The sequence below is a fragment of the Rhincodon typus genome, chromosome 5 (genome assembly GCF_021869965.1).
Source record: "Rhincodon typus isolate 14 chromosome 5, sRhiTyp1.1, whole genome shotgun sequence".
Lineage (NCBI taxonomy): Eukaryota > Metazoa > Chordata > Chondrichthyes > Orectolobiformes > Rhincodontidae > Rhincodon > Rhincodon typus.
In genome coordinates, this window is record NC_063336.1 from 71,717,107 (window position 1) to 71,742,814 (window position 25,708).

The window sequence follows — 25,708 nt, forward strand, 5'->3', positions numbered from 1 at the left end:
TGCTGCTTGGCCTGCTGTGTTCATCCAGCCCTGCACCTTGTTGTCTCGGATTCTCCAGCATCTGCAGTTCCTACTATCTCTATAGAACATTACGTCAGTTTGCTTCACTTAAGCAAGATACTTGTCTTTTAGATTCAAATTCTAATTTTCTTCATAGGGATTGTTGCACTTAACAATATGCCAGCAATATGCAAGTGTTTCTTTTGCTTGTATGTCATGCCCAGATGATAACTCTGCATATTAAATAATGTTCTATGCAGGCACTTTGGAGCAGATAGAAACAGTTTGGGAAGGATGCTTGTAAGTGGCTTGTAGTCAGATTCCACTCTCACTCTGTCTCTCCCAAACAAGTATTGATTAAAATACTCACAAGAAAAGACAATAGCCCGCAACTCTCTCAACCCAAACATGATCTCAGTTTGTGTTAATGCACTAAAGGTAAATGTAACTGTTTGTCCTTGCAGCATAAGTGTTAATCCAATTCCTGTCTTGCTGGCATCACACTGCAAGGTGACTTTTTAATACCTCATACCTAATGTTGTTATTATTGATTGTTTGATTCGAGAGAAAGCTGCATTTTGTTCTACATCCCAATTCCATTGCACATCTTGAGCAGTTTGAGCTTATGTCAAAGTTCACATTCTGATGTCACATTAGACGATAACTTTGTTAAATAGTTCATAAATACAACAAATCATTGCATGGCTTTTACATCTGTTGGTCACTGCATTATTGTTACAGCTCTCACTGTTTCCAGATCTTATTACTGTCAATACATGAGCTAAAACCTGACTTCATGCATCTTCAATTATAACATTTTCTTACTTATCTTCAAGTTCATCTAATGGACTTTCTTTAGTTGTGACACTAGATTCCAATTGTGATCTATGAAGGATTCTTCCATTCTGTTTCCACATCCATAAATGAGTAGATTATCTACAAAAGCTTCCACTTTGGGAAGCAGTAGAAATGCCAAATGACATGTGAAACCATCCATATCTCTCATATTACATCCAGAATCCATTTAGAAAACTATAACCTTCATCTGGCTTCACTTGCCAGTTACCATGCTTCACATCAACGGGAATAAAAACGTTTGGCCTAGCAAAATGTCTTCAACATCAGAGTGGGGAGTATTCAGGAAATAGCAATCATAATAATGTTCAGTATTAAGTTGGAAAATGTTAAAAATCAATCAAGGATTAAGATTCCAGGCTGGAAAAGGCAGATTTTAGGGGTCAAAATGTTGAACTGGAGCAAGTTGATTGGAAATTTTTGTAGATAAAAGTCAATAGGAGAACTTCAAAACAGATTCATAGGGTGCAAGCTAGGTACTACCCATGAGAAATAAACACGGGTTATCCAAAGCTAGAGTACCCTCAATGACTAAGCATATCAATGAGAAAATAAGAAAATGGAGGCATATGATGCATCTTGGCATAATAACAGCAATCAAAAATCAGGAAGGGTACCTCAAATGTGGAAGAGAGGCTAAAGCTGGAACAAGGAAGACTAAGAGGAAACATAAGGAAAGGATGGCAGACTACACTGAAACAAATGATAAAATGTTCTCAAACATACTAACAGTAAAAGATTAGTGAAGGGTAGAGTGGGGCTCATAAGGAACAAGCAGAGAAAGCTGCTCACTGAAGCAAAGGATATGGCAGAGACACAAAATGAATATTTTGCTTCTGTCTCTACCAAATTAGAAGACAGTGACAATGGCCTAGTTAAAAATGTGGGTGTTGAGCAAGTATGCAGTATAGTGAGAGATAAAGAAGAGATGCTAAAAAGGCTGGCAGCACTCCACCTAGAGAAGTCGCCAGGCCCGAATGAGATGCATCCTAGATTGCTGAGAGAGATAGGGGAACAAATTGAGGAGCTGTTGACAGAAATTTTCCAGGCCTCTCTGAACACGGGATTAGTACCAGGAGTCTGGAGAATTGCAAATGTGACACCATGATTTAAGAAAGGGCAAAGGATAACCCAGGAAACTATAAACCTGTCAGCTTGACATCAACAACGGGAAAACTGATGGATGCCATAATACGACATGGTAAATATACACATAGAGAAAAAAAGTTAATTCTAGACAGTCAACATGACTTTGTCAACGGTAGGTCATGTCTGAAAAATTTGAGTTCTTTGACAAGATGACAGATATTGGATGAGGGTAGTGCTGTGGTTGTTGTATATTTAGACATTCAGAAAGCATTTGATATGATGCCAAATGACAAGTTGGTTAACAGATTAGCAACGTTTTGGATTGATGGATCCTTGGTAGTATGGATTAGAAGTTGGCTAAAAGATTGGATGTAGATGGTAGGTATAGATAGGTATTTCTCAGATTGAAGATGAGCTGAAAGTTGTATTCCCTAGGGATCTTTGCTGGAACCCCTGCTTTTGATGATTTATATAAATAATTTGATTCCAAACTCAGGAGACTGGTAAATTGGGAGGATGAATCTAAGTGAATTCAGAGAGATATTGACGAATTGGCCAAATGGGCAGATACTTGGCAGATGAATTTCAATGAAGAGAAATGTGAGGTAATGTACTTTGGAAGAAACACGGACAGACAATATAGTCTTAATGATACAACATTTGAGGGAATACAGGAGCAGAAGGACCTTGGGGTTCTCGTGCACAATTCTCTGAATGTGGCCAGGTAAGTTGAAGCAGTTGTTAAGGTGGCTTACAGGATCCTTGGGTTTATAAATAGAGTGATAGAGTGTAAACGAAAGCAAGGAATGTTACATTTCTGCAGATCATTTATCAGGCCACATTTGGAGTATTGTGTTTAGTTCTGGCACCTTATTTAAGGAAGAACGTTAAATCCTTGGAGAGAGTCCAAAGATTTATTAGAATGATAGCAGGAATGAGGGATTTTAGAGACAAGGAAAGATTAGAGAAATTGGGCTGATTCTCTTTGGAGTGGAGAAGATTAAGAGGTGAACTTATTAAGAGTTCAAAATTATGAATAATTTTTTGACAGGGTAGAGAAGGATATTCTGTTTCCTCTCATTGGTATGTCAGTAATTAGGAGTCACAATTTCAGGATTGTTAAAAGTGAGATGAGAAGAACCTTATTTTTTCAGAGATTTATTAGGATTTGAAATGTGCTGCCTGTGAGTGTTCAGGTAGATTCCTATAGGAGGTTTCAAAAGAGAGCTGGATGTATATTTGAAAGTGATGAATTTAGAGAACCAAAGGAGATAAGTTTGGAGAATGGGATGAGCTGGGTAGCCCTTTCGGGAGCTAATACAGACACAATGGGTCAATGACCTCCTCTGCTGTATTGTAAATTCTGTGATTCTAATTTTTGGCATAAGTTTGTGAGATCCATCCAAAAACCCTTTTGAGATCCTTTGGATCTATATGTGGTCTCAATTTTCCACATTTTTCACTGCCCCTAATTCAATCCATTACCAGTCACCTTCGCGATTACCATTCTTTGACAATTCTCCTGCATTGGTCTCACACTCTTATCCACTTCAAGATGATATTTACAGGAAGACATTGAAGACCTGTAAAAACTTCTTTGAAATCTAGAATCGGTTCAACAGTTAATGATTTAATAGACCAGACAACACTCAAATTTCTAAAATATTTAGCTTTAGGTTTGCTTCAGCAGAGATCAGTGGATTTCGCTTAATGTCTGCCATCTGTTACTCCAGCTGTTCATTCTTCCAATTACATTGGTTTCATTTGTTCTCTTGGCATGAGTTTTGTTCCTTTATATAGCCTCAACTTTACCTTCAGTGGCTTTATTTTGGGTTACCATTTCGAGCCACATTGCACAGGTCTGAGAAAATCATTATGCTGCATGAAGTATAAATGTCTAATCTGGCATTTCACATTCACTTGATGCTCGTCTTCTGCAGTTATCATTCTGTCACAAATAATTGATCACCTTGAGACTTGATATCACCAACCTCTCATATGGTGCAAAGTGATTTGTCTTAATCATCAGCTGACATCCAATTTTATAAGCTTGTTGGACTTATTTCCAGTGAACACTTGTGTGCAAAGTGACTCAGCTTCTTGCAGTTAAAGCATTGTTTCCCCGTGCTATACAGGCATCATTTTCTTTTCGATGATGTCTTTCACAATATTTATATCCTCTCCTCTTGCCTTGATCTTTCTGTTTTTTCTATAAAGTTCTTCCTTTTTCCAGTATGTTGTTATCATTTGACCTGTAATGTCTCACAGCATAATGCAAAGCCTCCTCTATTCTTTTATTAATATACTCTAGCTTCTGATAATTGACATCTTCAGAGCTTCTGTATCTTTCGATATCACTCTTGAAGGTAGTTTTCTCTTCTCTCAATAAATGTGTTGTCATGGCAAAATCTATTATGCCTAAGACAATCCTATGCCTGATGACATAATCTTTCAGTTGCCAATGAGGATTCAGTTAGATATATCAGTGCAATTACATATTGGTTTTTACTCTCCCTATCTCCTTGTGCTCTGATGTCGAATAAATACAGTTTAAAAGGTGGTGTGGTGACTCTGTGGTTAGCACTGCTGCCTCATGGTGCTAGAGGCCTGGACTCAATTCCACCCTTGGGCGATTGTCTGTTTGGAGTTTGCACATTCATCCCCGTGTCTGCGTGGGTTTTCATTGGGTGCCCTGGTCTCCTCCCACAGTCTAAAGATGTGCAGGCTAGGTAGATTGGCCATACTAAATTGCCTGTAGTGCTCAGGGATGTGTAGATTAAGTGTGTTAGCCATGGAAAATGCAGGATTATAGGGAAATGGTTGGAGATGGGTCTGGGTGGGATGCTGGTCGCAGGGTCAGTGGGGACTTGTTGGGCCAAAGGGCATGTCCCCATGCTGTAGGGATTCTATAATTCTAAGTAATATTAATTTGGAATTTCAAAGTGTATCATCAATGCTTGCAACATCTCTTCTATCTGGCTTCTCTGCTATTCAGCGAGATCTGGGCTGCAATACAGCTTGTCGTACTCTTAGTCCAGCACTGCTATCTGAGATGCAACTCTTGTATGATTTTTAGTTAATGCTGTTGCTACTTCACAGGTTTGTTGCTGAGGGTTGCAAAATTCCAATTCTGCTATGAATCTCCTTTCATTTCCACATCAGTAGGCAGCAGAAAATGTGCAGCCACTTTGACTCACCCAGTAACTCAAAATTACAGACTGTTGATTTTTTTAATTAACTTCTCCCTTGCTGTTTCTTGCTGTAGCTGGCTCTCTTACAGCTTTGAAAATTCATACATTTTCAGCGGCAAGTCTCTGACATCATGTATCAAGAGGTGTGTTTTAATGACTCCCACAAACTGCACAAAAGTACTTATAACAGAGATGTATGGCTATGGCAAGCCAGACACCACACAAAGTACAATGGCATTTCTCCAAACAGTAGAAAATCCTAAAATGTATTTTTTAAAGTGCAAACATGCCTATATAAGTATAAATGCCTTCAAGATTTTTTTCTATCAAGATACTGCCTCTTACTTCTGCCTTAGCCTGAATTCTGCTACAGATATAACACAGTGTGGAGCTGGAGGAACATAGCAGGCCAGGCAGCATCAGAGGAGCAGGAAAGTTGATGTTTCAAGTCGGGACCCTTTTTCAGCTGCCTGGCCTGCTTCTGCTACAGTTGCCAACATCATTGGACTTTGTTTTTGAATGAAAATGCTGAATCAAGAAGCAGCCTTGCATCTTGTACTAGTGACATTTGATGCCTTGTTGGACCATTCTTCAATTACACCATTATCACAAAACCTATCTCTTTTATGTATAACAAGCCACAAAATGCAACATTAAAGCAAGGCTTTTGACTGACAGAAAGGGCAGAGTTTAAAAGCAGAAAACGCTGGTTGAATGGTTAGACTTGCTCACAATCACAAAGACAATTTCTGTGCTTTAAAGACATGTCCCAACTTTCAAATTGGACAAACAATTGTTCTTTTGGTTGTAAACAGGATCTAAGTTCTTTTTCTCTCTCAAAGTACTTTTTAGCATTGTTTGCCACATCTTGGACATTTATTTCTCTCACTCCAATCTTCAGCCACAAATGTTTTAAGCTCCCTCTTGCACATCCTAAGCACTATGACTATGTTAGACCTCGGAGTATATGTGAGTAATGCCAAGGAGGTCAGCTATCATCATCTGTATACACCTAGGAGTGTAGATTTTATAAAATTATTCTCTCAATTGCAACATTGTGTACTAAAGCCTATGACGGGAATTTCAGCTCAGCAGTCAGGGGGCCTCTGCATGTGATTTTTTGATGTATATTTCTGATACGTGAAGCTTTGATTCCAATGCACAAACAACAAAATCGACCTTTGGAGAGAATTCATAACACCATAATATAAAGGCAAAAAATTTGAAGATACAGCAAATCAAAAACGACATTCTCATTACGTGTAATGAAGAGATTACATCATGATTTATTGTTGATATTATAATAGTAAAGGTTTCATACAGTCTTTACATTAAAGTGAAACTAAAGAGTTGCACAGAGTGGAGTTTCAAACATGGAAGGTAAATCATGATTTGCATTTTATTGCATGCATAGGTTAACAAGCCATGGAACAATATGCAAATCACAGCCGCTTCTATTTTAACTTTTATCTTCGAAAGCACATAGCTGGACTTTGGATGGGAACATTGGCTGTTCACATCAGGGCCTGATCTCCAACATTTGTTGTTTTCAGTACAGATTCCAGCATCTACAGTAATTTGCTCCTGTAGCTTGAAACTCACATTGGGCAGTAAATATCTCAATTTTTGCCTCATTATAAGCCTGTTTCTGCAGATATTCTTGGATGGAGTGGCAATTCTAAGGCTATCTATAGTGCAGTTAGCCCTCAGGGAGGCCCCAGTGACAGCTAGAAACAGCTGCTGTCCAGGCCATGGACTTCATTATAATCACATCACTGGACGTGAGCATATATAAATGAGGCATGAAATCAAATCGGGCTTCCGTTATGTCACTGAAGCTGTCAGGTCTGTGCACTTGTAGGTCAGAGGCAAAATATGATTGGTTAAGATGATATGGCCACACAAGGTGATGCTATCAGGGCGGCAAGAACCAGAGAGATAGGTCAGACAAGTTTCTCAGTGCACCTATGGCAAGTTCACACCTTCTAGCATTATCTTTCAAGGAGACTGACAGCCATCACAATTCCAGTTCCAGATTCTAGAAATTTCTTGTCCAGCTTCCATTCAATTAGAGTTCACTTAGCTGGAGCAGTACATAGATAGATAGGCATTCAACCGCAAAACAGCTATGGGAAGGCTCAGAGAGAAGGAAGGCCCACATAGCAATACATAGTCAACATATCCGTCAATACATTTTAGCAATTCCTTCATAAAGCTTAAACTCTGCTTCTATATTTTTTAGTTTAGACGACTGCAGAGCCAAGCATAAATACAAAATATTGAATGTTTTAGAATGGAGAAATTGAACATACATTGTCTGTGGGTTGGGTCATCTGTATCTACCATATCGAAAATGGCACCTATCAGTTAAGAGAAGAGTTGCAACATGCTACTCTGAATTTCTGAAGCTGATAACCCATGTTAATCGTATCAAAAAACCCCATGACCCCTTAAGGCACATCAACTTGATGGCAGGTTTGACTGGCAGCTACTTTTTAAAAATTTTTGTTTATATTTTTAGGGATCAGTTTGTCCCTGAACTGTAGTTAATGCAAGGATGGACAATACCCAGTGCACCATTCTCTGATTCTTATTTCTACTGCACTTTTCCTACATGCACTCCAGGCATAATGAGGTGCAGCTTCCTGAAAAACCTAACAAATTAAGATGGAGCCATGTTCAGATGCAAAATGGTGGGATGATTAGCATCCACTTTTCTTGGGCAAATCCAGCAAATTCCCTTTATGACTATCCTAAGTTTAATGGTGTTTTGACATCATTTTAATAATTTTATCTGCATTTTCAGCTTTCATGGAGATGGGAAACAAAGTGAAAAATACCCATGTCAGTCAGTTTACCATTTTCTCAAAACCATTCCTGGCCCTGCCTTTTTACAGCAATGGGATTAGGATTGATACAGCTACTGATTAAGATTGTTAAGGACCTAAATTAGGCCAAAATAAAAGGAGCCTGCTGGGATTTATCTAGTTTTCCTTCAGCTCTCCACACCTGATGGCCTGCCAATAGGCCAATGCTCCCAGGCATGGCGACTTTTTATTTAAGAGTTGAAAATGATGGTAATGTTGGCCTGGATTTTCCAATAGCCGCACAGATGTTATTCCAGCATGGATGGGAATAGTAACATGAGAACCCTGTGGAATTTCCATCATAGCAGACTTTGAAGGAATTGCCAGAGAAATTGAATTTTCTGCTGGGCAAATTCCTTACCCCAGAAACTCTCCATTTAAACCACAGACATTGGAGCGTTCCATTGAAGTTAAGTACATAGTTACTTAGACTATGTATTTAAGTCTATTTCTTCCTAACTCCTGATTAACTGTTCAACAGATTCCATAGTTATATCATACACACTACCACACCTCCACCAGACCCTTTACATCTCCTAGACACTGGCCCAAAAAATCCCTGAGGACTCAACATACTCTGTCTCCATCACCCCTATAATAGACACCCACTAACATAACCTGAGACCTAAACTTCCTTAGCCCCACACCCTTTTGCCAACTACTCTGATCCACACTGCTGCAGAACCTGACTCAACTTCCCCCACCCCGCAAAACTTCACTTTACTTGACCTGGGACAACATCCTCCTCTCCCCCAGTAAGACCGGACCCAACCTGACATAGTCACAAAGTCATAGAGTCATACAGCATAGAAACAGATCTTTCAGTCCCACCAATCCATGATGACCATGATCCCAACTAAACTAGTCTCGCCTGCACTTGGCCCATATCCCTCCAAACATTTCTTATTCATGTACTTATCTAAATGTCTTTTAAACCTGCATCCACCACTTCCTCTGGAAGTTCATTTCACATGTGAACAACAATGTGTAAAAAGAAAATTGCCCCTCCTGTCTTTAAACCTTTCTCCTCTCACCTTAACAATATTTCACCAGTCTTGAAATCCCCCACCCTAGAGAAAAGACACCTGCCATTCACCTTAGTTATACCTCGCATGAGGTCATCCCTCAACCTCTTACACTCCAGTAAAAAAAGACCCAGCCTATCCAGCTTTTCCTCATAACTCAAACCCCCATTTGCCAGCAACATCCTGATAAATCTGTCCAGCTTAGTAATATCTTTCCCATAACACAGCAACCAGAACTGAAGACAGTACTCCAGAAGAGGCCTTACCAATGTCTTCTACAACATCAACATAACATCCCAACTCCTATTCTCAAAGGTCTGAGCAATAAAGGCAAGCATGCCAAATGCCTTCTCAATCTCCTTATCTATATGTGACTTGAACTTCAAAAAATTATGCATTTGAACCCCTAGGTGTCTCTGTTCTACAAGATGACTCAAAGCCCTACTCTTAATTATATAAGTCTTACCCTTGTTTGTTTTACCAAAATGCAATACCTCTCATTTACCCAAATTTAACACCTCTTTGTAATCTTAGATAACCTTCTTCACTGTCAACTATACCACCATTTTTTACCCCCATGCTCTGACCCAATGCAATTTGACCTGAGCTAACCCCAGCGTCCATATGATCCCAACTGCTCAGATCTGACCCAATCCAACCTTCAATCCTCCCTGCCACCAGACCACTAAACCCCAGACTCAACACCCACTCTCCAATCCCCCACCAGAAAAATTTCTCCCAACCACCCTTGCCTTCCCTAAACACTGAATCAATGACCTTGCCACCATGCACACTGGTACCCTACCAATAGCACCCTAAGCCCTTCCCACTTGGCATCCTTCTTAGCTGACACCCTACTTTCTTGGCACCACAATCCCTACTCATCTGGCACCCAGAGCCTGTATTCTTCATGGTGTCAGAGCCCGGAGCAGGAACTCCTGGCAGCAGTAAGCCTGGAGTTAAGACACTTGGTGATGTTGGCAAGGCAGCAGTGGCAGCAGAACTGGGGTCTCCTGGGACATCAGCGTCATTGTTCCTGGAGTAGGAGTCTTTGAGGATCGGAACACCATGCAGAGACCTTACAGAAGGCATGAAGCTGTGCTTGAGACACTAATTTGAACAGAAAATGAACTTTTCTTTAAGTAATTTCTTTTTATCCTTATTGTACCTCAAAATAGTGTTGGATGGTGGCAACAAAACATTTTCACTGTATCCTCAAGATATATGTGACAAGAAATAGATAATTCATTATTCATTCATTCATCATTCATCATCCTACCTCTGGCACCCTATCCCCTCCGTAGTTACCCTATCCAGCTGGCACACCACCACTTGGCGCTCACCCCCCTAACCCGTTTGGCATTCCACCCCTGGAAACCTATCCCTTCTTCAACTGGCACCCCCCACCCAACTAACACCCTGTTTACCTAGGACAGCAGCACTCTATCGAGCTGGCACTCTAACCTGACATCCTAATCCTCTTCATGTCACATTCTACCCCAGCACCCTAACCCACCCTCTGCTGGCACTCTTCCCAGCTGCCATCCCGCATATTTGACACCTTATTTCCCATAACTACCCAGCACCCAACGGTTCCAGCCCCCTAATATCACACTTATCTTGTGTACATACAGAAGCTATCAAAGTAGTTGTCTGGACTTCAGAATTTCAGAAGACTTAAACTGACTGCTGTGTAAAGGGGACATATTTTGTCTTCCCCTGACAGTTCCATAATTTGAAGGAGCATTGAACTGTCAAAATGGAAATACGCCTTCACATTTGAGAAGTAACCTTGAATGAATCTCCTCTCAGGAACGCAGAGCTCCTTTCTTTCATAAAAAAGATTGCCACTCCTCAGAAAACATGTTTCCAAGTTATTAATTATCTTCCATTGCAGCCTGCTACTCTTCTCAAGTTTGAAGACCTCTAATTAGCCATCCAGCTTTGAGAGCGCCCATCACCCCTGACTGGACAGAGAATCTGATTCCAGGCCAATAATTGGATGTTTCCTTGAAATTCCAATGAGTGATAATTTCTGGAGAAGGGGGTAATTCAGTCATTGAAATGGTCTTTACTTGTATTCCTCACCCTGGAGGGAACTCCACCACTTTAAAATAAGTTCGGATCTAAGTTCTATAATGTTCACCTGTAAAACGATAATATTTCATGACTTCATGAAATAATCCACTCTAGAAGATATTTTTTTCTAAATGGCTACAACCTATTATGACTAATTTTGCTCATCCTTAACCTGTTACTACTTATCCAATTTATAACACTTCATTAGTTACAAAACACTGACTCTGGATGTCATGAATGACAAATATAAATAAAAGTCTTTCTAACTCTCTAGTTGGAAGTTGTATTTAAAATAAAGACGCTGTCCAAAAATACTGATGTTAGGTACTTCCATATTATTTATCCATGGCCATTCATTCAAAGTGAAAATTTCTGGACAATAGACTTTATAAAGTTTAGGAATTTGATAATATGATTTCTGCAGTAAAGGTCACAATAATTTACAATGATCTGCTGCACAAGTTTAATTTCTGATGAGGCGAAATGGTCAAGAATATCTTCTAATTACAATTCCTTGTAACAATTAAAACTTGTTTAGTTTTACAGTGATATGCACTATGAAGAACAGCCTTTTTCAAGCAATGCCGGAATTCATATACTACATCATATACAGGTGGAGATGACTATACCTAAAAAAAAAAGTCACTAATATCTGCTTAGGAAAAGAATCAGTGCACATAGGGATATGCTTAGATAATTCAATACTCTATTAAATACAATTGTTCCTATGCTATGGGGCCTGATGAGTATTTATCTAGAGAACCAGAGGCTAGGGTTGAATTCTGGCAATACCTGAATATTCTCAACTTTCACAATAATCTTTGGGAATCGGAGACTACTTATGCCAAATTTCCCTCAAGAAATGAAATGGGTGATGTATTATAGTAGTAAAACAGAAGTGAGAGAAGATGCTCCATATTTGAAAGATAAAAGCAACAGTGTAAATGGAGAAAATAAAGATTTTTTTTAAAAAATTAGATTTCCAGATGTATTTACCAGATAATTAATAGAATATCCAATTTTTAAAGTACACCAATCAACTGTACTACTTTGAAGTCAGTGACATCAATTGATATTTTAATGACCAATCAGGCTAGATACTGTTTAACCAACTGGACTGAGCACTGTTTCACCTATTTAGACATGCATTGGTTGATCAGTCAGACTGAGAACTGATCGACCAAACAGATGAAATGTTGACTAATTAATCAGACCAAGCATTGATTGACCAAATGTTGGGGGGGGGGGGGGCGGGGGGGGAGTGGAAGAGCACTGATTCAGCAATCAAATTTCAAACTGATTTGATCGATGAATGCTACCTTGGATTGGTCAGTTACTGCTCAGGTGATCAGTCAGATGGAGTACTAATTGACCACTGATTAATCAATCTAGACATATACTAATTGACCAATTGAACTGTACCTGATTTACCAGAACATTCATTATTTAACCAATCAGACTAAGCAGTGATTAACCAATGAAATGGAACATTAATTGACCATTGTGAGAGGATTTGAGAACAGGAACAATTATGTCTTGTGACAGTTAAGCAGGGCATTGGTGAGACAATACCTGGAATGTTGTATGCAGTTTTGGTCTCTTTATCTGAGAAAAGATGTTCTTGCTATAGATAGTGAGTGTAGTGAAGGTTTACCACATTCATTTCTAGGACGGTAAGACTGATGTGTGAGGAAGGATTGAGTTGATTAGGATTATATTCACTGGCACAAAACCAAAACAAAAATTGGGAAAAAACCTCAGCAGGTTTGGCAGAATCTGTGGAGAGAAGGCAGAGTTAACATTTTGCGTCCAGTTCTTCGGAACTCATGGTAGCTAGGAAAGGTTGATATTTTATAAATTATATATATCTTAAAAATATTTCTGATTTCACTCCACAGATGTTGCCAAACCAGCAGAGTTTTTCCAGCAATTTCAGTGTTTGATTTTGTTTCTGATTTCCAGCATCCGCAGTTCTTTCAGTTTTTATATTCACTACAGTTTAGAAACCTATAAAATTCTGATATGGCTTGAGTGGTTAGATGTAGGAAGGTGTACAGTAGTGGGAGAGTTCAGAATTGGAGTCATAGTTTTAAAGATAAGGGGTAAACATTTTAAGACTGAGATGAGAAGAAATTTCTTCACCCAAAGAGTGGTGAGCCTGTGAAATTCATTACCGCAGAAAATGGTTGAGGCCAAAACATTGTGTTTTTATAACGAGGTAGATACAGGCCTTATGGCTAAAGGGATCAAGGGATGTGGAGGTAGAGTGGTTTTAGAGTATTGAGCTCGATGATCATGCTGAATGGCAGACCAGACATGAAGGGTCAAATGGCCTACTCCTGCTCCTATGTTTTTATTTTCAATACAAATGAGAACTGATTGACCAAATTCTTGACAACTGAGCCAAGCATTGATTAAGCAATGAGGCTGAGCACTGATTGTCATATGAACATATGAATTAGGGGCCGAAATAGGCCATTCAGACCCTCAAGTTGGCTTCACAATTCAATAATATGTTGGCTGATTTGACTGTAACTTCAAATCTTCATTCCCATCTATGCCTAATAACTTTTCACTCTTTTGCTTAACAAGAGCCTAACTACCTCTGCCTTAGAAATATTCAAGAACTTTTCTTCCACCACCTTTCAGGAAAAGAGTTCCAAAGATTTACAACCCTCAGAAAAACAAAATTCACCTCCTATCTGTTTTAGTGGGCATCCTCTGATTTTTAAACAATGACCCCTAGTTTTAGATTCTCCCACAAGTGGAAACATCCTTTCTACATCTAACCTCAGTCCCTTTGGGATTTTGTATATTCTCATTAAGTCATGTCTTACTCTTCTAAACTCCAATGGTTATAAGATAAGCCTGTCCAACCTTTCCTCCCAAGAAAGCCTGCACTTTCCAGGTACTAGTCTGGTAAACCTAAACTCAACTGAATTCAATGCATTTACATCCTTCTTTAAATAAACTGACCAATATGGGCACAGTACTCCTGATGTTGTCTCATAATTGCCTGGTATAACTGAAGCATAACTGCTTTACTGTTGTATTCAATCCCCTTGCAAGAAATGATAAGATTATATTGTTTTCTTATTTACTTGCTGTATCTGCGTACTAACCATTTGCAATTCATGCATGAGGACATACAAAGCCTCTGCATCTCAGAGCTCTATAATCACTCAACATTTGACAATATTCTTGGTTTTTATTCTTCCTGCCAAAATGGACAAGTTAACACTTTCCCACATTATACTCCATTTGCCACATTGTTATCCATATCCATTGATATCCAAGGGTGGCATGGTGGCTCAGTGGTTAGCATTGCTATCTCATAGTGCCAGGGACCCAGGTTCAATTCCAGCCTTGGGCAACTGTCTGTGTGGATTTTGCACATTCTCCCCGTGGCTGTGTGGGTTTCCTCTGGGTGCTTTGGTTTCCTCCCACAATGCAAAGATGTGCAGGGTAGGTGGATTGGCCATGCTAAATTGCCCATAGTGCCCAGGGATGCTTAGGTTGGGTGGGTTAGACGTGGGAAAATCAGGCATAGGGGAATGGGTCTGGGTGGGATGCTCTTCAGAGGGGTGGTGTGGACTTGTTGGGTCAAATGGCCTGTTTCCACACTGTAGGGATTCTATGATTCATTTACTTAATTTAGCAAATCATTGGGTGTTAAAGGAACTTTCCAGCACTTCTTCAACAAATCTATTTTGACTAGAAATCTGGCACTGCCGTCCCTATCAAAAGTAAGGAATTGAGTAAGAGTCTGCCTTTGTTGCTGTATTGATCTTTCAGCAATCAATGTATAATCTGATTCAATCATGAGTCTTAGGTAGGAACACAGCTGGGGAACTTGGTCTGATTTGATTGGGTTCAGTGAGGCACTTTTCTAACATTGGATTTATTTTTTACCTGGGTTTTTTCTCTTGAACTAAATGATAAGAATGTTGTTATATAAGGAAGGATGCACCTATATCCACTTGATCAATGGCTAAAGTTGTACCCCCTGGTTTGACTTCACAGACTCTTCAATTTTGGTACATAACATTATTAGGTCTTTTGATCCTTCTGCCTTTAAATATGAAAGCATGGTGTCTAACCTCCATAGCAATTTGGAGTCAGCCAACGTGACCTAATAGTTGGCTTAATCTGGGAACCATCTAGTCCTCCTTATGCCCCATCCTCACTATCCCTTTCATCCACCTTTTCTCTTGCTCTTTCTCTTTCTTTTCCTTCTATCTGAAATGCCCAATTTCTTTTCTCCACTCTTCTAACACTAACCCTAAAATGCCTGCCATTTCACTTAGCCTAACCTTGGTTATTGTTTGCAAATCATTCAGGGATAAATCTTTTGTCTTCATTTGTAACACACAAACATCTATACTAACATACACCATTCAGGAAAAGGAAAAAAGAAAAATATATTTCTCTGCAGAGATTGGTTTTCTGAAAAAAACATTTTGACCAATGGGTTATTCTTAAATGCAAAAGGATAGAGTGTAAAATTTTCCAGAAACTGTCATTCTGATGTTCTAGCATGCATGGTCAAGCAAATAATCATGCATGACTGCCTCTAAAGTCTTACAGACACAGCTTCTTCAAGAAATACAATCTTAAGATGTTCTTTCAATCACTTTTTCAAAAGAACTATGAGGTTTTACCCTGAAGTGATGTGGAGGGTTTTCTTGTCTTAAATGGGAAGAATCAACTGGGCATCTTGTTCATAGCAAGATTTCCGCCAACACATCTTGTTCCAACTCAGATTATTATTAACATGCCTCTGTCCAACTGAACTAGATGGCACCAAGTCAACCACTGTCCAAAACAGCCCTATCATGGTTAACAGCCAGACAAGAATTAATACCCATTACGAGATTCCTTGAAAGGAAAAAAAACCCTTCACTGTCCACAGTTGAACTTTCAATGGCCTCTTTTAAAGAAATCATTCCACGTATGTCCACAAAACTTGAAATAAGTTCATTCCCTCCAGAAACCCTCAAAACCTCTGTCCCAAGCAACATTAAGGGGATCAAGGGTTACAGGGAGAAAGCGGGAGAATGGGGTTGAGAAACTTATCAGCCATGATTGAATGGCGGAGAAGACTCAATGGGCTGAATGGCCTAATTTCTGCTCCTATGTCTTATGGTCTTACGGTCTTATTAAATATTTAGTGTCTTTGAAACACCACTAATTGAATGTGCCAAACATTGATTTGCTGGCTCCGGTTAATTGATCAGTCTGACATGAATTGATCGATTAGACTGGTCTCTGATTGACCAATCGGGCTAAGCACTGATGGAGCAATCAAGCACTTTATTAGCCAAGCAGGGTGAATGCTAATTGACCAATCAGGCAAAACACTAATTAATTAGTTCTTATTGATTGATCAGACTGACACTATTTTACTGATTACAGTGAACACTGACTGAACAATTGGGCTGAGCACTGTGTGACTGATCAGGGTGAGCACTGATTAAACAATTGGACTGAGCAATGGTTCACCAAACTAGCCAAGCACTGGCTGACAATTCTGACTGATACTAATTGACTGACAGGCCAAGAACAGACTGAATACATATTCCAATGATAAAAAGGCCCAAAGCCATTCTGAGGCCCCTGCCTCATCTACATTTGGCAAGAAAACTGCAGGTTACCAAACAAGCAGTTCACAGGATCAAGACCACAAGATTGGAGTGTAGCATCCTCCAGAAAGATATGTTACTGAGGAGAAAGAAGTGACGGGGTGATCAATTCCAAATTATTCTATGAGCCCCAGAACATCCCTTGTCCGCCAATGCCTACAAAAATATTTTGACACTTACCTCTGACAGGCTACTTTGGTCCCACCACCTATTGAATTGGTTAGGCTGAGTTCAACATAGGCCTGTTTGAAGGCTTGGCCTCCCATTTTCCAGCTGCTTACAAATTCATGTGCACTGGGCTCAGACACTGAACAGAATATTTCTCTTACATTTCCCTCCTACTGCAGTCCCACTCATCCCACTCAGAAAATGTTGCCAAAGATCTACATAAAAGGTTTCTTTTAAAATTAAAAGTTGTGAGAAACTGGGTTATAAAATTGGAGGACAAACCACCTTGAAGAAGTGAAAAGGAATGTCTGAGAGTCATTCTGGTCACCACACTAACAAGAAGGATGTGATAACAAGGTGTAGAGCTGGATGAACACAACAGACCAGGCAGCAGCAGAGGAGCAGGAAAGCTGATGTTTCAGGTCTGGACTGTTCTTCAGAAATGGGGGAGGGGAAGGTGACTCTGAAATAAATAGAAAGAGGAGGGAGGTAAGGATGGAAGGTGGATAAAGGAGCAGATAGATGGAGAGGAGACGGACAGGTCAAGGAAGCGGGGGTGGAGCCAGTAAAGGTGAATGTAGGTACGGAGTTGGGATGGGGGTTGGTCAGTTGAGGGAAGACGGACAGGTCAAGGAGGCAGGGATGAGGCTAGTAGATAGGAAGTGGGGGTGGGGGTTGGTCAGTGAGGTGAAAGGAGTGCGTAGGTGGGAGAAAAGATGGACAGGTCAAGGAGGCGGGGACACGATGGACTGGTCTTGGGATGAGGTCGGGGGTGGGGAGATTTTGAAGCTTGTGAAGTCCACACTGAGGTCATTGGACTGCAGGGTTCCCAAGCAAATATGAGGTGCTGTTCCTGGAGCCTTCGGGTGGCATCGTTGTGGCACTGGAGGAGGCCCAGGATGCAAATGTTGTCCAAGGAGTGGGATTGAGAGTTGAAGTGGTTTGCAATGGGAGGTGTTGTTGTTTGTCATGAACCGAATGTAGGTGTTCCATAAAGTGGTCTCCAAGCCTCCGCTTGGTTTACCCGATGTAGAGGAGACCACGTCGGGAACAGCGGATGCAATATACCACATTAGCAGATGTGCAGGTGAACATCTGTTTAATGTGAAAGGTTTTCTTGGGGCCTGGGATGGAGGTGAGGTGGGAGGAGTAGGGGCAGGTGTAGCACTTCCTGCGGCTGCAGGGAAAAGTGCCAGGGGTGGTGGGGCTAGTGAAGAGTGTGGAGTGGACAAGGGAGTCACGGAGAGAGCAGTCTCTCTGGAAGGCTGATAATGGTGGGGAGGGAAATATATCCTTGGAAGTGGGGTCTGACTGCAGGTGGCGGAAGTGACGTTGAATCCGGAGGTTGATGGAGTGGTATGTAAGGACAAGGGGAATTCTGTCTTTGTTGTTATTGTGGGGAGGGGGGTGTGATGGATGAGTTGCAGGAAATGCGAGAGATGTGGTCAAGGACGTTTTTGACCACTGTGGAGGGAAAATTGCGGTCCTTGAAAAACGAGGACATCTGGGAAGTCCAGGAGTGGAATGCCTCATCTTGGGAGCAGATGCGGTGGGAGGTGAAGGAATTGGGAATAGGGGATGACATTCTTGCAGGAAGGTGGGTGAGAGGAGGTGTATTCTAGGTAGCTGTGTGAGTTGGTGGGTTTGAAATAGATATCAGTTTCCAAGTGGTTACCAGAGATGGAGACAGAGAGGTCCAGGAAGGAGAGAGAGATATCAGAAATGACCCAGGTGAACTTAAAGTTGGGGTAGAAGGTGTTAGTAAAGTGGATGAATTCTTCAAGCTCCTCATGGGAGAATGAGGTGGCTCCGATACAGTCATCAACCGCATCTCTCGCGTTTCCCGCACCTCAGCGCTCACACCCCCTCCCCACAATAATAACAAAGACAGAATTCCCCTTGTCTTCACATACCACCCCATCAACCTCCGGATTCAAAGCATCATTCTCCGCCACTTCCACCACCTGCAATCTGACCCCACTACCAAGGATATATTTCCCTCCCCACCCTTATCTGCCTTCCAGAGGGACCGCTCTCTCTGTGACTCCCTCGTCCGCTCCACACTCCCCACCAGCCCCACCACCCCCGGCACTTTTCCCTGCAATCGCAGGAAATGCTACACCTGCCCCTACACCACCCCTCTCACCTCCATCCCAGGCCCCAAGAAAACCTTATACATTAAACAGATGTTCACCTGCACTTCTGCTAATGTGGTATATTGTATCCGCCATTCCCAATGTGGCCTCCTCTACATCGGGGAAACCAAGCGAAGGCTTGGAGACCACTTTGTGGAGTACCTACGCTTGGTTCGTGACAAACAACAACACCTCTCACTTCAACTCCCACTCCCACTCCTTGGACGACATGTGCATCCTGGGCCTCCTCCAGTGCCACAACGATGCTACCCAAAGGCTGGAGGAACAGCACCTCATATTCTGCTTGGGAACCCTGTAGCCCAATGGTCTCAATGTGGATTTCACAAGCTTCAAAATCTCCCCACCCCAACCTCATCTCAAGACCAGACCATCTCCTCCCCGCCTCCTTGACCTGTCCATCTTTTCTCCCACCTATGCGCTCCTCCCACCTCACTGACCAACCCCCACCCCCACTTCTTATCTACTAGCCTCATCCCTGCCGCTTTGACCTGTCCGTCTTCCCTCCCACCTATCCACATCTCCCTCCTCACTGACCAACCCCCATCCCAACTCCCTACCTACAGTCACCTTTACTGGCTTCATCCCCACCTCCTTAACCTGTCTGTCTTCTCTCTACCTATCTGCTCCTCTATCCACCTTCTATTATCACCTCCCCTTTTCTCTATTTATTTCAGGGCCCCCTTCCCCTTTCCCATTTCTGAAGAAGGGTCCAGACCCGAAACGTCAGCTTTCCTGCTCCTCTGATGCTGCCTGGCCTGTTGTGTTCATCCAGGTCTACACCTTGTTATCTCAGACTCCAGCATCAACAGTTCCTACTATCTCTGAACCAGAAGGATGTGGATGCTTTGGAGATGGTACAGATAAGGTTTACCAGGACGCTGCCTGGATTTTAGCTACAAAGAAAGGTTGGATAGACTGGACTTGTTTTCACTGGAATGCAGGGGGTTGAGGGGCAATGTAGAAGAAGTTTATAAGATTGTGAATAGCGTGAATAGAGTGAAAATATAAGGCTTTTTCCCAGGGTGGAGGGATCAATTACTAGGGGACACAGGTTCAAGGTGCAAATGGGGGAGTTTAAAAGAGATGTGCGAGGCAGGTTTTTCACACAAAGCGTGGTGAGTGCCTGGGAAGCAGAGCCAGAGGAGATGGTGAAAGCAGACTCAATAGCAGCATTCAAGAAGCACCTAGAAGAATAAATGAATAGGAAGGGAACAGAGGGATACGAATCCTGTAAATGAAGACAGTTTTAGTATGGAAGGGCAAAATGTGTCAAGGAATGCTTGGAGGGCTGAAGGGCCTATTCTTGTGCTGTATTGTTCTTTGTTCTTTGAGTATTATAATGTCTGATGGAAGCGTTGAGTCCAATCAATGCTTTGATTCCTTTCTCTTCTAATTTACGTTACTGGCCTAAATAATGAACCAAATGTAGGTTTGTCAGGTTTGTTACTAAGACAATGCTAGTGAAAGAATGAGTGAGAGAATGAGGCAATTATGAAGATTCAGCTGTATTTTAATTGGAAGATCTCAAGAGCTCCAGAGAAATGACCATGGCTGACCATTATGTTATGATACATGGAAATGATCGGTGTTCTGGCAGCAGATGGTAACAGCGTATCTTCCCTTTCTGCAATTTACAAAATCTCCAAGGTCAGTTTGCTGTGTCTTGGTGAAATAGCGGTTGACACATTGACAGTAGTGGCCTAACAGGCTACAATGACACCCGATCATTTTCTCATCTATCCCATGTTAAGCTGAAAAATTCAGATGAACCTTCCAGCATTCACATCTTGTTGTGCAGCTGACACTAAGGAGAAGAGGATCTACTAAAAGCAACTGTCAACGTGAGGGCTGCCACCTCTCTTGCAGTTGGCAGACCTCTCTCTGCAGTTGGCAGACAGATGGGCACAGAGTACCTTTCTTTTGTCTAGACTGTGTAACATCATTAGGTGACATAACCCACCCCCCTCTCCTTTGCATAAAACAAATGAGCAATACCTCAGGAGCAAAATAAAGAGAGTTTCAAGGCAAAATAACAGCTGAGTTGCTTGTGTAGATAGAGAGAGAAAGAGACCACACATATGCAATGGGCCAAATGCACCTCTCCCGTGTTGTTAATTTTCTATGACATGATGAACTACCACAATGACTCATAAAAACATAATGGTGGGCAGGGCAGGTTTGCATGGGTTAGAGGGGAAAGGATTGGATGCAGATAGGGAGTAAACTCCGAGAAGGATTTCTAAAAGGATGAATTAATTTGTCTTTAAAGGCTATGGCCTTTGAAAGGTCCTCACACCTGCAGCTTCATGGTCCACCCTGAAACATCAGTTCTTCCACATTTCGCTGTGCATCCAGGAAATTCAACAGTCAACATTTTCATGGGCTAAGAAATAACACAATGCCTATTCGAACAATCTATTGCACTTCGCAATGATGCTCCTGCCTGCCTTGGCAGGAATATTGGGCCACCTGCCCCAAACCCAATGACACAGTTGAACCAGGAATTCTGACAAAGGATCTGCACTTGAAACAGGTCTGCTATCATGTTCTTACATGAAAAGTCTGCTATCATGTTCTTACATTGAATGATTCTACTCTTTAGATTAATTCATTATTTTCAATAGTGTATGTTTTTATTTTCTCAGATACAATATATTATCACAAATTTAATTGCTGTGTTCAAACTATGGGATGCAGAGTACACAGTACAGTGTGAAAACAGCTGACAACATGAGAGGAGGCAGGATCGCAGATGGTCCAAGGAATTGGTTCTAGGAGGGAAGATATTGTCAGTTTGTACATTATTTAGGTTGGACCCTTGCTGTGTAAATGCTGTGTTGTCCAAGATTCTCATTTATTTGCTTGTCTGTGTGACTTTACTGTCCACAATTTGACTGCTGTGTCACCTTTCAGATAAGATGTTTCACCAAGGCCCATCTGCCTTCTCAAGTGGATGCAAACAATCCCACCCTACTATTTAAAGAAGTACAGGGGAATTATCCTTGGTGTCCTTGCCAATATTTATCTCTAAATAAACATCACAATGACAGATTATGCGATTGTTATCACAAAGCCTTTTTCGTGCAGCCTCACTTGTAAAAGTGGACTGTGATTAACCCACATGTCAACTGTTAACTTGTTTCAAATTATCCTGGCAGTTGTAAAGAAATATAAATGCAAGCTCTTTCATTCTTTAAGATAATATGCTCAAAGAAAGGTTTATTTATTCAAGCTATAACACTATTAAAAAGTTTAAACATTTAAAACCAATTAAGTTGAGTCAGTGAAATGATTTTATTAATCGTCAATGCAGTATTTAACAAATTTAGAATTTTACCCTCTTCTTGCAAATCTATCTTCATACCAACTAATGGTGTATTTTCAGCCCTCTCCAGAGTATATTTCCAGGTTATCTTGAAACTTAAAAGTAGTCCATTTTGAGCATTTGTACTTTATAACTGAAAATCTTCAATCTTGAAATAAATTGATATGGACTGTGAGCAGAACAAGCTGATCACTGTTTTCCTAAATATCTTTTCCAATCTGGATAGTGTTCCATTCCATTCTTCTCCTTCTTTTCAGGTTTCATATATCCTTTTCCCGTAATCCAATGATGTTCATTTGATCTAACTCTCTCTTATTCTTGTAGTCTCAGGCTGGACTACTGGGTAGTAATGGGGGTAAGGGGCAGGAAACATATCGAGTTGAGTTGCTTTTGCAAAGAGCCAGATCAACATGATGGACTAATGGCCTCTGCCCCTGCTTTGACCATTCAATTATTCTCTGATCTACCAGCAGTAGTTTAACAGTAAAACAAATGTAAATTTATGACCATTGCATTGCTGTCAGTGATTATCGTATAGATACTGGGGGAAACGTGGACTAAGAAGAGGTGTAATTGAATGTGTAGCAATCAGGAGAAAGGCAGGTAATCAAAAAGGAGGGAGTACTTTAAAGGAAAGAAGTCCATGGAAGAGGTGATCAGGAAGGAAAAGATGTCGGGGAAGGGCTTAAATAGCCTTCACAGCTGTTGTGGACCAGGGAAGAGCAGGAAAGTTTGGCCTAGCTCCAATTTCAGGCAAATATTTTTCTTAAATATATTAATATTTTTGGTGCTGGCCTCTAGCAGTCAGTTTAAGGTGTGTTGATTGTGTCAAATGTAGGTTAGACTACCTTGGATGCAATTCTGAAACAGGCATTAAAGTCAATATTTTCATAAGTAAAATACTAACACACATTTAGCTCCAAACATTGGACACCTAAATGTTAAATTTCATGGTGTAGCAGCCTGCACACTTCTAGTGTGAAACCCCAATACTAGATCTTGGAATATTGATTTGTTGGGTATTGGAATGTCTTGCTCTGACAAAAAAAGACAAGCGATTCAATCAAATTTCAACAAATTAAATACATTAATGAAGATTCCCTCCACCTAATATTGGTGTAAAAATGCAAAGTAGCTTGGTCATACTCACAGTTACAATTTCATCACAAATAATAAACATTGGAAAGCTCCCTTAGACAGAAAATTTTGATTAGATACATTGAGGCTGGGATAGAAATGGAATACATGATGAGACAACAACATATTAGTTGCATGGTATAATTTTTTAAATGATTTGATTTCCTAAAAAAAATGCCTGGATGATTAAATTTAAGGGCCATGAACCATTAAATTGTCAGGAATATATTACTTGAATGCTAGAAATTCCTGTTAATTAGCAAAGTTTGGAGTGCCACAGATGGCAGTAAAAATGCAGTCCTCATGTGATTTAACCATCAGCAGCTCCAGGGAATTATTCATTCCTTACACCCGCCAGTTTTTTTTTTATAAAATGCACTTTGTTCAATTTGCTATTGAAGAAAATGCCAATACTGCAAAAATGATCCCTGTTACATAGGCATCAAGACCGGTTTTATTTATTATTGTTTGATTAACATTATTTTACTGACATGTTAGGGTTGATTCTAATATAACACACCTGGCCTAATCAACTCACATCAACTGCCTATTTTACATCCTACCGGACTTAATAATCCATCAAAATCAATAGGAACTCAAACTGGATGGGTATTAAATGGGTGCCTGATCTGATCCTGACAGTTTAAGTTATGGTATCCCTCGTGCATTTAGAAAATTACAATTTAAAATTAAGGGCTTTTAAAAGCATTACTTCTCTGTTTGTCACTTTTTTTTATTCTTCCCAACTTTCCTTATGCTCTTTACTTCAACTTCTATTTCACTTCTATTCTTATTTGCTTTCCTGTTTTACGTAATTTACTCCCAAAATCATCTACGTTTGGTATTCAAGAATCTGATTCCTATGCCTGAACTGAGGTCCACGCCTTTGAAATTTCAACTCTGATTAGTTTTTAAAAGACGGGCTTCAAAGGTTCTTTATTCGGATGAATGAAGAGCAAGGACACTACATCTAGTCTGGATGTGTCATTGAAGGTCAAAGTTACTTTTTTTTTCATTCTAAGCAACATCCTTCAAACCCCTGGGAAGTTACCTTGCTCAGTTGGAACAGGTGCTGTAGAAATAACTTATCTCATTAGCGGTGCCTGACGTGTTGATGTTCCTGATACATAGCCCAGCACCATGTCTCCCTTATGATAACTCAGCCATTAGAAATGCAATAACTATTTTTATGTCGTTAATGCTATTTGATTAGAAATGTTGATACTTGATTTGTAGCATTGAAAATGTTACTGCACTACAATTTAATTAGCATTATTGTGGTATGGCATAGAAGTTAGCCGTTAGAAATTCGCAGGATAAAATTGCCATCCAGATTTTTTAAACTTCAAATTAAATTAAATCATTAATGTGGGTTCTAGAAATGATCTTTTCGAAGAAGAAGTTAACCAATCTAAGCGAGCACTTTTCTTAATTTTTAAATCACTATTGTATTTACTCAGTTTTCACTTTTCCTTCCGTTATTCCCAGCTGGACACCACTAAGCGTCCCTGGTGAGTTCCAATAATTATTCCAGAACGCGTCAATGCCAATGAGGAAAAGTGAAATCAGAATTTCCAGGACAGTAAATGCATTATTTTGACAAGCACCGGAAAAATAAACACATTTGAAAGTTATTTTTAAAGGTATTTATTTGAGCAGAAATATTCAAAGTCAAAGCAAACTGCACGAAATGAACTCGAAAAGATAACTATTAAGATTTCTGAAACACTGATTATAGTAGGTGATGTGACCACATATTTTACTAAAAGGACAATGATTGATCTGTGACTATATTCACATTGGTAGCCCACTGAAATCATTAGTATTCTATCTATCCTTCATAATAGGATGTTGGGGTCACTGGCTGAACCAACATTTATTGGCCATCCCTAAAATGTCGTTTAAAAAGATGGGGAGGGGTTTAGAAAGACCCCCGCCCCCGTGCACGGTTCCTGGGAGTGGAGGACTTCATTTGAGATGGATTTGGTTCTCATTAATGTTAAATGATATTCTAGAATGAACATTAAACATATATTTTCGTCTTAGTTCATTTTTGAAAAGTTGAACATACTTCCACTTAACGATTTTGCACCAGAGAAGCATTTTCTCTGTCGACTTTGACATTGAAAATGAACCGATCTAATAGATCACCGGAACGTCAAGATTCCAAGCCA